Consider the following 14,328-nt stretch of genomic DNA (forward strand, 5'->3'; position numbering starts at 1 on the left):
GACGCTACAGACAGCAGCATTTAACATGTTAACAACCGCAAGTGGATCGCGATTCCACCCGCGGCTGTTGGGGGCACATGTCAGCTGTATAAATCACGGTTTTAGGCACTGGTCTTGTAGTGTGGTATTGGTCTGCGACCAAGTGTGAATAGGTTCAACAAAACACAGCTGGCAGACTTTAAATGGAGGGTAATATTTGGCACGCTCCACAAAATGTCACAATTATTAGGTAAGGTGTGTATAGGAAAATGTTATTTAAGGAAATAAAATGTACATTTTATTGGGGAATCCACCGCAGTCAGTGATTTTAGTCCAGTGTTTTCCTGTAACTCACATAGCAGTAGAAGACAAAGACAGAAACACAATACACAAATAACGGTAAAGTTTTAAATATTAGAGTTAGGACTGTCCCATAAGGGTCACCGTTACGAGGCGGGATGGCTTTCGCATTATTTAGATCAAAATTATGTTAACTAAGTACACTTTATTATTTTCATGCACTATTGCGATTTATTTATTTACTGCAGGGTGTTTGAGTATTGTATTTCTGTCTTAGTTCTTTTCTGGTTAGTGGCCAAGTGTGAACATGCTCTTACATGCTGCATGCACGACAATTTAAATTCCAGTTCATGTCTCGAGGTTTTTTTCATATAGCAGTAGATTATATGGATTAAAATAAAGGTTCATTTAAATAGCTGTCATGAATAATAACATGGGGCTGTGGGATATTTGCAGTCTGTGACTTTTTTGTTTAGTAATTTATTTCCTGAAGTGTAAACTTGATACATAAAACAGCAGTGTCCGTTATGATGACATCACAAAGCACATGACAGCACCGAGAACATGACATCATAGACCTCACATGACATCATAACTGCTACAGAATGTACAAAGTTCTATTCCTGAGCCATCTTGTGTCACAGCTTGAAGAGGACCAGTCCAGGTAAGTAGCTCATCACTGAACGCTGGGGATCGGGTCACATCGGAAAGGGAGGAGGACTGGCTGCACAGCATTGTGTCACAGCACAAGCAGCAGAGTAGGATCTGGAAGAGATCTGCAGTGTGTGCTGTATGGACTGTGTCCTCATCCCCATGATATTTCCAGATGATTATTAGCTGCATTGTTTTCTTTCTTCCTGACCTTCCTCAAGGCTGTTCTGAGATCTGTGGAGTAACTATCATACGTCTGGCAATTATCAAGTGAGTAGACTTTTTGGGATTCAGCAAGAAGGTAGGTGTGCGTGCATGTGACTGTGAGTGTAGGCACAGCATTGAAGGTTTGTGTGACCCCAGATCTAAAGGGAAGTGTGTCTGTGACCCCAGCACTACAAGGATGTGTGTCTGTGACCCCACCAATAAAGGGATGTGTGTCTGTGACCCCACCAATAAAGGGATGTGTGTCTGTGACCCCACCAATAAAGTGATGTGTGCCTGTGACCCCACCAATAAAGGGGTGGCAGTGTGATGGTTTGTGTGTCCCTGCACTAATGGGGTGTGTGTTTGTGTCCTCAACACTGCAACACTGAAGGGGTGTGTGCACGTGTGTTTGGCACACATGTACATGTCTCCAGAAATGCAGCACTGAAGGGCTGTGTGTGTGACCCCAGCACTGAAAGTGTGTGTCTGTGTCTGTTTGTGTGACCTCAGCACCAAAGGGATGTCTGTCTGTGATCCCAGAAATGAAGGGGTGTCTCTGTGACCCCATCAATAACGGGGTGGCTGTGTGATGGTTTGCGTGTCCCTGCACTAATGGGGTGTGTGCTTGTTTCCTCAACACTGCAGCACTGAAGGGGTGTGTGCACGTGTGTTTGGCACACGTGTACATATCCTCTGAAATGCAGCACTGAAGGGCTGTGTGTGTGGCTCCAGCACTGAAGGTGTGTGTCTGTGTCTGTTTGTGTGACCTCAGCACAAAAGGGATGTGTGTCTGTGACCCCAGCAATAAAGATGTGTGTCTCTATGGCCCCATCAATAACGGGGAAGCTGTGTGATGGTTTGCGTGTCCCTGCACTAATGGGGTGTGTGCTTGTTTCCTCATCACTGCAACACTGAAGGGGTCTGTGCACGTGTGTTTGGCACACGTGTACATGTCCCCTGAAATGCAGCACTGAAGGGCTGTGTGTGTGGCTCCAGCACTGAAGTTGTGTGTCTGAGTCTGTTTGTGTGACCTCAGCACCAAAGGGATGTGTGTCTGTGACCCCAGCAATGAAGGGCTGTGTCTCTATGGCCCCATCAATAAAGGGGTGGCTGTGTGATGGTTTGTGTGTCCCTGCACTAATGGGGTGTGTGTTTGTGTCCTCAACACTGCAGCACTGAAGGGGTGTGTGCACGAGTGCTTGGCACACATGTACATGTCTCCAGAAATGCAGCACTTAAGGGCTGTGTGTGTAGCCCCAGCACTGAAAGTGTATGTCTGTGTCTGTTTGTGTGACCTCAGCACCAAAGGGATGTGTGTCTGTGACCCCAGAAATGAAGGGGTGGATGTGTGATGGTTTGCGTGTCCCTGCACTAATGGGGTGCGTGTTTGTGTCCTCAACACTGCAGCACTGAAGGGGTGTGTACAAGTGTTTGGCACACGTGTACATGTCCCCTGAAATGCAGCACTGAAGGGCTGTGTGTGGCCCCAGCACTGAAGGTGTGTGTCTGTGTCTGTTTGTGTGACCTCAGCACCAAAGGAATGTGTGCCTGTGACCCCAGCACTGAAGATGTGTGTGTTTGTGACCCCATCAATAACGGGGTGGCTGTGTGATGGTTTGCGTGTCCCTGCACTAATGGGGTGTGTGCTTGTTTCCTGAACACTGCAGCACCGAAGGGGTGTGTGCACGTGTGTTTGGCACACGTGTACATGTCTCCAGCACTGAAGGGCTGTGTGTGTGGCCCCAGCACTGAAGGTGTGTGTCTGTGTCTGTTTGTGTGACCTCAGCACCAAAGGGATGTGTGTCTGTGACCCCAGCAATGAAGGGGTGTGTCTCTATGGCCCCATCAATAAAAGGGGTGGTTGTGTGATGGTTTGTGTGTCCCTGCACTAATGGGGTGTGTGTTTGTGTCCTCAACACTGCAGCACTGAAGGGGTGTGTGCACGTGTGTTTGACACAAGTGTACATTTCCCCTGAAATGCAGCACTGAAGGGCTATGTGTGTGGCCCCAGCACTGAAGGTGTGTGTCTGTGTCTGTTTGTGTGACCTCAGCACCAAAGGGATGTGTGCCTGTGACCCCAGCACTGAAGATGTGTGAGTCTGTGACCCCATCAATAACGGGGAGGTTGTGTGATGGTTTGCGTGTCCCTGCACTAATGGGGTGTGTGCTTGTTTCCTCATCACTGCAACACTGAAGGGGTGTGTGCACGTGTGTTTGGCACACGTGTACATGTCCCCTGAAATGCAGCACTGAAGGGCTGTGTGTGTGGCTCCAGCACTGGAGGTGTGTGTCTGTGTCTGTTTGTGTGACCTCAGCACCAAAGGGATGTGTGTCTGTGACCCCAGCAATGAAGGGCTGTGTCTCTATGGCCCCATCGATAAAGGGGTGGCTGTGTGATGGTTTGTGTGTCCCTGCACTAATGGGGTGTGTGTTTGTGTCCTCAACACTGCAGCACTGAAGGGGTGTGTGCACGTGTGTTTGGCACACATGTACATGTCTCCAGAAATGAAACACTGAAGGGCTGTGTGTGTGGCCCCAGCACTGAAAGTGTGTGTCTGAGTCTGTTTGTGTGACCTCAGCACCAAAGGGATGTGTGTCTGTGATCCCAGAAATGAAGGGGTGTCTCTGTGACCCCATCAATAAAGGGGTGGATGTGTGATGGTTTGCGTGTACCTGCACTAATGGGGTGTGTGCTTCTTTCCTCACCACTGCAGCACAGAAGGGGTGTGTGAACGTGTGTTTGGCACACGTGTACATGTCCCATGAAATGCAGCAGTGAAGGGCTCTGTGTGTGGCCCCAGCACTGAAGGTGTGTGTCTGTGTCTGTTTGTGTGACCTCAGCACCAAAGGGATGTGTGTCTGTGACCCCAGCAATGAAGGGGTGTGTCTCTATAGCCCCATCAATAAAAGGGATGGTTATGTGATGGTTTGTGTGTCCCTGCACTAATGGGGTGTGTGTTTGTGTCCTCAACACTGCAGCACTGAAGGGGTGTGTGCACGTGTGTTTGGCACACATGTACAAGTCCCCTGAAATGCAGCACTGAAGGGCTATGTGTGTGGCCCCAGCACTGAAGGTGTGTGTCTGTGTCTGTTTGTGTGACCTCAGCACCAAAGGGATGTGTGTCTGTGACCCCAGCAATGAAGGGGTGTGTCTCTATAGCCCCATCAATAAAAGGGATGGTTGTGTGATGGTTTGTGTGTCCCTGCACTAATGGGGTGTGTGTTGGTGTCCTCAACACTGCAGCACTGAAGAGGTGTGTGCAAGTGTGTTTGGCACACATCTACATGTCCCCTGAAATGCAGCACTGAAGGGCTATGTGTTTGGCCCCAGCACTGAAGGTGTGTGTCTGTGTCTGTTTGTGTGACCTCAGCACCAAAGGGATGTGTGTCTGTGACCCCAGCAATAAAGATGTGTATCTCTATGGCCCCATCAATTACGGGGAGGCTGTGTGATGGTTTGCGTGTCCCTGCACTAATGGGGTGTGTGCTTGTTTCCTCATCACTGCAACACTGAAGGGGTGTGTGCACGTGTGTTTGGCACACGTCTACATGTCCCCTGAAATGCAGCACTGAAGGGCTGTGTGTGTGGCCCCAGCACTGAAGGTGTGTGTCTGTGTCTGTTTGTATGACCTCAGCACCAAAGGGATGTGTGTCTGTGACCCCAGCAATAAAGATGTGTGTATCTATGGCCCCATCAATAACGGGGAGGCTGTCTGATGGTCTGCGTGTCCCTGCACTAATGGGGTGTGTGCTTGTTTCCTCATCACTGCAACACTGAAGGGGTGTGTGCACGTGTGTTTAGCACACGTGTACATGTCCCCTGAAATGCAGCACTGAAGGGCTGTGTGTGTGGCCCCAGCACTGAAGGTGTGTGTCTGTGTCTGTTCGTGTGACCTCAGCACCAAAGGGATGAGTGTCTGTGACCCCGGCAATAAAGATGTGTGTCTCTATGGCCCCATCAATAACGGGGAGGCTGTCTGATGGTCTGCGTGTCCCTGCACTAACGGGGTGTGTGCTTGTTTCCTCATCACTGCAACACTGAAGGGGTGTGTGCACGTTTGTTTGGCACACATGTACATGTCCCCTGAAATGCAGCACTGAAGGGCTGTGTGTGTGGCTCCAGCACTGAAGGTGTGTGTCTGTGTCTGTTTGTGTGACCTCAGCACCAAAGGGATGTGTGTCTGTGACCCCAGCAATGAAAGGCTGTGTCTCTGTGGCCCCATCAATAAAGGGGTGGCTGTGTGATGGTTTGTGTGTCCCTGCACTAATGGGGTGTGTGTTTGTGTCCTCAACACTGCAGCACTGAAGGGGTGTGTGCACGTTTGCTTGGCACACATGTACATGTCTCTAGAAATGCAGCACTGAAGGGCTGTGTGTGTAGCCCCAGCACTGAAAGTGTGTCTGTTTGTGTGACCTCAGCACCAAAGGGATGTGTGTCTGTGACCCCAGAAATGAAGGGGTGTCTCTGTGACCCCATCAATAAAGGGGTGGATGTGTGATGGTTTGCGTGTCCCTGCACTAATGGTGTGTGTGTTTGTGTCCTCAACACTGCAGCACTGAAGGGGTGTGTGCACGTGTGTTTGGCACACGTGTACATGTCCCTTGAAATGCAGCACTGAAGGGCTGTGTGTGTGGCCTCAGCACTGAAGGTGTGTGTCTGTGTCTGTTTGTGTGACCTCAGCACCAAAGGGATGTGTGCCTGTGACCCCAGCACTGAAGATGTGTGTGTCTGTGACCCCACCAATAAAGGGATGTGTGTCTGTGACCCCACCAATAAAGTGATGTGTGCCTGTGACCCCACCAATAAAGTGATGTGTGCCTGTGACCCCACCAATAAAGGGGTGGCAGTGTGATGGTTTGTGTGTCCCTGCACTAATGGGGTGTGTGTTTGTGTCCTCAACACTGCAACACTGAAGGGTTGTGTGCACGTGTGTTTTTCACACATGTACATGTCTCCAGAAATGCAGCACTGAAGGGCTGTGTGTGTGGCCCCAGCACTGAAAGTGTGTGTCTGTGTCTGTTTGTGTGACCTCAGCACCAAAGGGATGTCTGTCTGTGATCCCAGAAATGAAGGGGTGTCTCTGTGACCCCATCAATAACGGGGTGGCTGTGTGATGGTTTGCGTGTCCCTGCACTAATGGGGTGTGTGCTTGTTTCCTCAACACTGCAGCACTGAAGGGATGTGTGCACGTGTGTTTGGCACACGTGTACATATCCTCTGAAATGCAGCACTGAAGGGCTGTGTGTGTGGCTCCAGCACTGAAGGTGTGTGTCTGTGTCTGTTTGTGTGACCTCAGCACAAAAGGGATGTGTGTCTGTGACCCCAGCAATAAAGATGTGTGTCTCTATGGCCCCATCAATAACGGGGAAGCTGTGTGATGGTTTGTGTGTCCCTGCACTAATGGGGTGTGTGCTTGTTTCCTCATCACTGCAACACTGAAGGGGTGTGTGCACGTGTGTTTGGCACACGTGTACATGTCCCCTGAAATGCAGCACTGAAGGGCTGTGTGTGTGGCTCCAGCACTGAAGTTGTGTGTCTGAGTCTGTTTGTGTGACCTCAGCACCAAAGGGATGTGTGTCTGTGACCCCAGCAATGAAGGGCTGTGTCTCTATGGCCCCATCAATAAAGGGGTGGCTGTGTGATGGTTTGTGTGTCCCTGCACTAATGGGGTGTGTGTTTGTGTCCTCAACACTGCAGCACTGAAGGGGTGTGTGCACGAGTGCTTGGCACACATGTACATGTCTCCAGAAATGCAGCACTTAAGGGCTGTGTGTGTAGCCCCAGCACTGAAAGTGTATGTCTGTGTCTGTTTGTGTGACCTCAGCACCAAAGGGATGTGTGTCTGTGACCCCAGAAATGAAGGGGTGTCTCTGTGACCCCATCAATAAAGGGGTGGATGTGTGATGGTTTGCGTGTCCCTGCACTAATGGGGTGCGTGTTTGTGTCCTCAACACTGCAGCACTGAAGGGGTGTGTGCAAGTGTTTGGCACACGTGTACATGTCCCCTGAAATGCAGCACTGAAGGGCTGTGTGTGTGGCCCCAGCACTGAAGGTGTGTGTCTGTGTCTGTTTGTGTGACCTCAGCACCAAAGGGATGTGTGCCTGTGACCCCAGCACTGAAGATGTGTGTGTTTGTGACCCCATCAATAACGGGGTGGCTGTGTGATGGTTTGCGTGTCCCTGCACTAATGGGGTGTGTGCTTGTTTCATCAACACTGCAGCACCGAAGGGGTGTGTGCACGTGTGTTTGGCACACGTGTACATGTCTCCAGAAATGCAGCACTGAAGGGCTGTGTGTGTGGCCCCAGCACTGAAGGTGTGTGTCTGTGTCTGTTTGTGTGACCTCAGCACCAAAGGGATGTGTGTCTGTGACCCCAGCAATGAAGGGGTGTGTCTCTATGGCCCCATCAATAAAAGGGGTGGTTGTGTGATGGTTTGTGTGTCCCTGCACTAATGGGGTGTGTGTTTGTGTCCTCAACACTGCAGCACTGAAGGGGTGTGTGCATGTGTGTTTGACACAAGTGTACATTTCCCCTGAAATGCAGCACTGAAGGGCTATGTGTGTGGCCCCAGCACTGAAGGTGTGTGTCTGTGTCTGTTTGTGTGACCTCAGCACCAAAGGGATGTGTGCCTGTGACCCCAGCACTGAAGATGTGTGTGTCTGTGACCCCATCAATAACGGGGAGGCTGTGTGATGGTTTGCGTGTCCCTGCACTAATGGGGTGTGTGCTTGTTTCCTCATCACTGCAACACTGAAGGGGTGTGTGCACGTGTGTTTGGCACACGTGTACATGTCCCCTGAAATGCAGCACTGAAGGGCTGTGTGTGTGGCTCCAGCACTGAAGGTGTGTGTCTGTGTCTGTTTGTGTGACCTCAGCACCAAAGGGATGTGTGTCTGTGACCCCAGCAATGAAGGGCTGTGTCTCTATGGCCCCATCGATAAAGGGGTGGCTGTGTGATGGTTTGTGTGTCCCTGCACTAATGGGGTGTGTGTTTGTGTCCTCAACACTGCAGCACTGAAGGGGTGTGTGCACGTGTGTTTGGCACACATGTACATGTCTCCAGAAATGAAACACTGAAGGGCTGTGTGTGTGGCCCCAGCACTGAAAGTGTGTGTCTGAGTCTGTTTGTGTGACCTCAGCACCAAAGGGATGTGTGTCTGTGATCCCAGAAATGAAGGGGTGTCTCTGTGACCCCATCAATAAAGGGGTGGATGTGTGATGGTTTGCGTGTCCCTGCACTAATGGGGTGTGTGCTTCTTTCCTCAACACTGCAGCACAGAAGGGGTGTGTGAACGTGTGTTTGGCACACGTGTACATGTCCCATGAAATGCAGCAGTGAAGGGCTCTGTGTGTGGCCCCAGCACTGAAGGTGTGTGACTGTGTCTGTTTGTGTGACCTCAGCACCAAAGGGATGTGTGTCTGTGACCCCAGCAATGAAGGGGTGTGTCTCTATGGCCCCATCAATAAAAGGGATGGTTGTGTGATGGTTTGTGTGTCCCTGCACTAATGGGGTGTGTGTTTGTGTCCTCAACACTGCAGCACTGAAGGTGTGTGTGCACGTGTGTTTGGCACACATGTACATGTCCCCTGAAATGCAGCACTGAAGGGCTATGTGTGTGGCCCCAGCACTGAAGGTGTGTGTCTGTGTCTGTTTGTGTGACCTCAGCACCAAAGGGATGTGTGTCTGTGACCCCAGCAATGAAGGGGTGTGTCTCTATAGCCCCATCAATAAAAGGGATGGTTGTGTGATGGTTTGTGTGTCCCTGCACTAATGGGGTGTGTGTTTGTGTCCTCAACACTGCAGCACTGAAGGGGTGTGTGCACGTGTGTTTGGCACACATGTACATGTCCCCTGAAATGCAGCACTGAAGGGCTATGTGTGTGGCCCCAGCACTGAAGGTGTGTGTCTGTGTCTGTGTGACCTCAGCACCAAAGGGATGTGTGTCTGTGACCCCAGCAATAAAGATGTGTATCTCTATGGCCCCATCAATTACGGGGAGGCTGTGTGATGGTTTGCGTGTCCCTGCACTAATGGGGTGTGTGCTTGTTTCCTCATCACTGCAACACTGAAGGGGTGTGTGCACGTGTGTTTGGCACACATGTTCATGTCCCCTGAAATGCAGCACTGAAGGGCTGTGTGTGTGGCCCCAGCACTGAAGGTGTGTGTCTGTTTGTATGACCTCAGCACCAAAGGGATGTGTGTCTGTGAACCCAGCAATAAAGATGTGTGTCTCTATGGCCCCATCAATAACGGGGAGGCTGTCTGATGGTCTGCGTGTCCCTGCACTAATGGGGTGTGTGCTTGCTTCCTCATCACTGCAACACTGAAGGGGTGTGTGCACGTGTGTTTGGCACACGTGTACATGTCCCCTGAAATGCAGCACTGAAGGGCTGTGTGTGTGGCTCCAGCACTGAAGGTGTGTGTCTGTGTCTGTTTGTGTGACCTCAGCACCAAAGGGATGTGTGTCTGTGACCCCAGCAATGAAGGGGTGCGTCTCTATGGCCCCATCAATAAAAGGGGTGGTTGTGTGATGGTTTGCGTGTCCCTGCACTAATGGGGTGTGTGTTTGTGTCCTCAACACTGCAGCACTGAAGGGGTGTGTGCACGTGTGTTTGGCACATGTGTACATTTCCCCTGAAATGCAGCACTGAAAGGCTGTGTGTGTGGCCCCAGCACTGAAGGTGTGTGTCTGTGTCTGTTCGTGTGACCTCAGCACCAAAGGGATGAGTGTCTGTGACCCCGGCAATAAAGATGTGTGTCTCTATGGCCCCATCAATAACGGGGAGGCTGTGTGATGGTTTGCGTGTCCCTGCACTAATGGGGTGTGTGCTTGTTTCCTCATCACTGCAACACTGAAGGGGTGTGTGCATGTGTATTTGGCACAAGTGTACATATCCCCTGAAATGCAGCACTGAAGGGCAGTGTGTGTGGCTCCAGCACTGAAGGTGTGTGTCTGTGTCAGTTTGTGTGACCTCAGCACCAAAGGGATGTGTGTCTGTGACCCCAGCAATAAAGATGTGTGTATCTATGGCCCCATCAATAACGGGGAGGCTGTCTGATGGTCTGCGTGTCCCTGCATTAATGGGGTGTGTGCTTGTTTCCTCATCACTGCAACACTGAAGGGGTGTGTGCACGTGTGTTTGGCACACATGTACATGTCCCCTGAAATGCAGCACTGAAGGGCTGTGTGTGTGGCCCCAGCACTGAAGGTGTGTGTCTGTGTCTGTTTGTATGACCTCAGCACCAAAGGGATGTGTCTGTGACCCCAGCAATAAAGATGTGTGTCTCTATGGCCCCATCAATAACGGGGAGGCTGTCTGATGGTCTGCGTGTCCCTGCACTAATGGGGTGTGTGCTTGCTTCCTCATCACTGCAACACTGAAGGGGTGTGTGCGCGTGTGTTTGGCACACGTGTACATGTCCCCTGAAATGCAGCACTGAAGGGCTGTGTGTGTGGCTCCAGCACTGAAGGTGTGTGTCTGTGTCTGTTTGTGTGACCTCAGCACCAAAGGGATGTGTGTCTGTGACCCCAGCAATGAAGGGGTGCGTCTCTATGGCCCCATCAATAAAAGGGGTGGTTGTGTGATGGTTTGCGTGTCCCTGCACTAATGGGGGGTGTGTTTGTGTCCTCAACACTGCAGCACTGAAGGGGTGTGTGCACGTGTGTTTGGCACACGTGTACATGTCCCCTGAAATGCAGCAATGAAAGGCTGTGTGTATGGCCCCAGCACTGAAGGTGTGTGTCTGTGTCTGTTCGTGTGACCTCAGCACCAAAGGGATGAGTGTCTGTGACCCCGGCAATAAAGATGTGTGTCTCTATGGCCCCATCAATAACGGGGAGGCTGTGTGATGGTTTGCGTGTCCCTGCACTAATGGGGTGTGTGCTTGTTTCCTCATCACTGCAACACTGAAGGGGTGTGTGCACGTGTATTTGGCACAAGTGTACATATCCCCTGAAATGCAGCACTGAAGGGCAGTGTGTGTGGCTCCAGCACTGAAGGTGTGTGTCTGTGTCAGTTTGTGTGACCTCAGCACCAAAGGGATGTGTGTCTGTGACCCCAGCAATGAAGGGCTGTGTCTCTATGGCCCCATCAATAAAAGGGGTGGTTGTGTGATGGTTTGTGTGTCCCTGCACTAATGGGGTGGGTGTTTGTGTCCTCAACACTGCAGCACTGAAGGGGTGTGTGCACGTGTGTTTGGCACAAGTATACATGTCTCATGAAATGCAGCGCTGAAGGGCTGTGTGTGTGGCCCCAGCACTGAAGGTGTGTGTCTGTGTCTGTTTGTGTGACCTCAGCACCAAAGGGATGTGTGTCTGTGACCCCAGCAATAAAGATGTGTGTCTCTATGGCCCCATCAATAACGGGGAGGCTGTCTGATGGTCTGCGTGTCCCTGCACTAACGGGGTGTGTGCTTGTTTCCTCATCACTGCAACACTGAAGGGGTGTGTGCACGTTTGTTTGGCACACATGTACATGTCCCCTGAAATGCAGCACTGAAGGGCTGTGTGTGTGGCTCCAGCACTGAAGGTGTGTGTCTGTGTCTGTTTGTGTGACCTCAGCACCAAAGGGATGTGTGTCTGTGACCCCAGCAATGAAAGGCTGTGTCTCTATGGCCCCATCAATAAAGGGGTGGCTGTGTGATGGTTTGTGTGTCCCTGCACTAATGGGGTGTGTGTTTGTGTCCTCAACACTGCAGCACTGAAGGGGTGTGTGCACGTGTGCTTGGCACACATGTACATGTCTCTAGAAATGCAGCACTGAAGGGCTGTGTGTGTAGCCCCAGCACTGAAAGTGTGTCTGTTTGTGTGACCTCAGCACCAAAGGGATGTGTGTCTGTGACCCCAGAAATGAAGGGGTGTCTCTGTGACCCCATCAATAAAGGGGTGGATGTGTGATGGTTTGCGTGTCCCTGCACTAATGGGGTGTGTGTTTGTGTCCTCAACACTGCAGCACTGAAGGGGTGTGTGCACGTGTGTTTGGCACACGTGTACATGTCCCTTGAAATGCAGCACTGAAGGGCTGTGTGTGTGGCCTCAGCACTGAAGGTGTGTGTCTGTGTCTGTTTGTGTGACCTCAGCACCAAAGGGATGTGTGCCTGTGACCCCAGCACTGAAGATGTGTGTGTCTGTGACCCCACCAATAAAGGGATGTGTGTCTGTGACCCCACCAATAAAGTGATGTGTGCCTGTGACCCCACCAATAAAGTGATGTGTGCCTGTGACCCCACCAATAAAGGGGTGGCAGTGTGATGGTTTGTGTGTCCCTGCACTAATGGGGTGTGTGTTTGTGTCCTCAACACTGCAACACTGAAGGGTTGTGTGCACGTGTGTTTTTCACACATGTACATGTCTCCAGAAATGCAGCACTGAAGGGCTGTGTGTGTGGCCCCAGCACTGAAAGTGTGTGTCTGTGTCTGTTTGTGTGACCTCAGCACCAAAGGGATGTCTGTCTGTGATCCCAGAAATGAAGGGGTGTCTCTGTGACCCCATCAATAACGTGGTGGCTGTGTGATGGTTTGCGTGTCCCTGCACTAATGGGGTGTGTGCTTGTTTCCTCAACACTGCAGCACTGAAGGGATGTGTGCACGTGTGTTTGGCACACGTGTACATATCCTCTGAAATGCAGCACTGAAGGGCTGTGTGTGTGGCTCCAGCACTGAAGGTGTGTGTCTGTGTCTGTTTGTGTGACCTCAGCACAAAAGGGATGTGTGTCTGTGACCCCAGCAATAAAGATGTGTGTCTCTATGGCCCCATCAATAACGGGGAAGCTGTGTGATGGTTTGTGTGTCCCTGCACTAATGGGGTGTGTGCTTGTTTCCTCATCACTGCAACACTGAAGGGGTGTGTGCACGTGTGTTTGGCACACGTGTACATGTCCCCTGAAATGCAGCACTGAAGGGCTGTGTGTGTGGCTCCAGCACTGAAGTTGTGTGTCTGAGTCTGTTTGTGTGACCTCAGCACCAAAGGGATGTGTGTCTGTGACCCCAGCAATGAAGGGCTGTGTCTCTATGGCCCCATCAATAAAGGGGTGGCTGTGTGATGGTTTGTGTGTCCCTGCACTAATGGGGTGTGTGTTTGTGTCCTCAACACTGCAGCACTGAAGGGGTGTGTGCACGAGTGCTTGGCACACATGTACATGTCTCCAGAAATGCAGCACTTAAGGGCTGTGTGTGTAGCCCCAGCACTGAAAGTGTATGTCTGTGTCTGTTTGTGTGACCTCAGCACCAAAGGGATGTGTGTCTGTGACCCCAGAAATGAAGGGGTGTCTCTGTGACCCCATCAATAAAGGGGTGGATGTGTGATGGTTTGCGTGTCCCTGCACTAATGGGGTGCGTGTTTGTGTCCTCAACACTGCAGCACTGAAGGGGTGTGTGCAAGTGTTTGGCACACGTGTACATGTCCCCTGAAATGCAGCACTGAAGGGCTGTGTGTGTGGCCCCAGCACTGAAGGTGTGTGTCTGTGTCTGTTTGTGTGACCTCAGCACCAAAGAGATGTGTGCCTGTGACCCCAGCACTGAAGATGTGTGTGTTTGTGACCCCATCAATAACGGGGTGGCTGTGTGATGGTTTGCGTGTCCCTGCACTAATGGGGTGTGTGCTTGTTTCCTCAACACTGCAGCACCGAAGGGGTGTGTGCACGTGTGTTTGGCACACGTGTACATGTCTCCAGAAATGCAGCACTGAAGGGCTGTGTGTGTGGCCCCAGCACTGAAGGTGTGTGTCTGTGTCTGTTTGTGTGACCTCAGCACCAAAGGGATGTGTGTCTGTGACCCCAGCAATGAAGGGGTGTGTCTCTATGGCCCCATCAATAAAAGGGGTGGTTGTGTGATGGTTTGTGTGTCCCTGCACTAATGGGGTGTGTGTTTGTGTCCTCAACACTGCAGCACTGAAGGGGTGTGTGCACGTGTGTTTGACACAAGTGTACATTTCCCCTGAAATGCAGCACTGAAGGGCTATGTGTGTGGCCCCAGCATTGAAGGTGTGTGTCTGTGTCTGTTTGTGTGACCTCAGCACCAAAGGGATGTGTGCCTGTGACCCCAGCACTGAAGATGTGTGTGTCTGTGACCCCATCAATAACGGGGAGGCTGTGTGATGGTTTGCGTGTCCCTGCACTAATGGGGTGTGTGCTTGTTTCCTCATCACTGCAACACTGAAGGGGTGTGTGCACGTGTGTTTGGCACACGTG

Source organism: Phyllobates terribilis, unplaced genomic scaffold, assembly GCF_046119375.1.
Source record: "Phyllobates terribilis strain yellow unplaced genomic scaffold, ASM4611937v1 Scaffold_61__1_contigs__length_8056638, whole genome shotgun sequence".
NCBI classification, from domain to species: Eukaryota; Metazoa; Chordata; class Amphibia; order Anura; family Dendrobatidae; genus Phyllobates; species Phyllobates terribilis.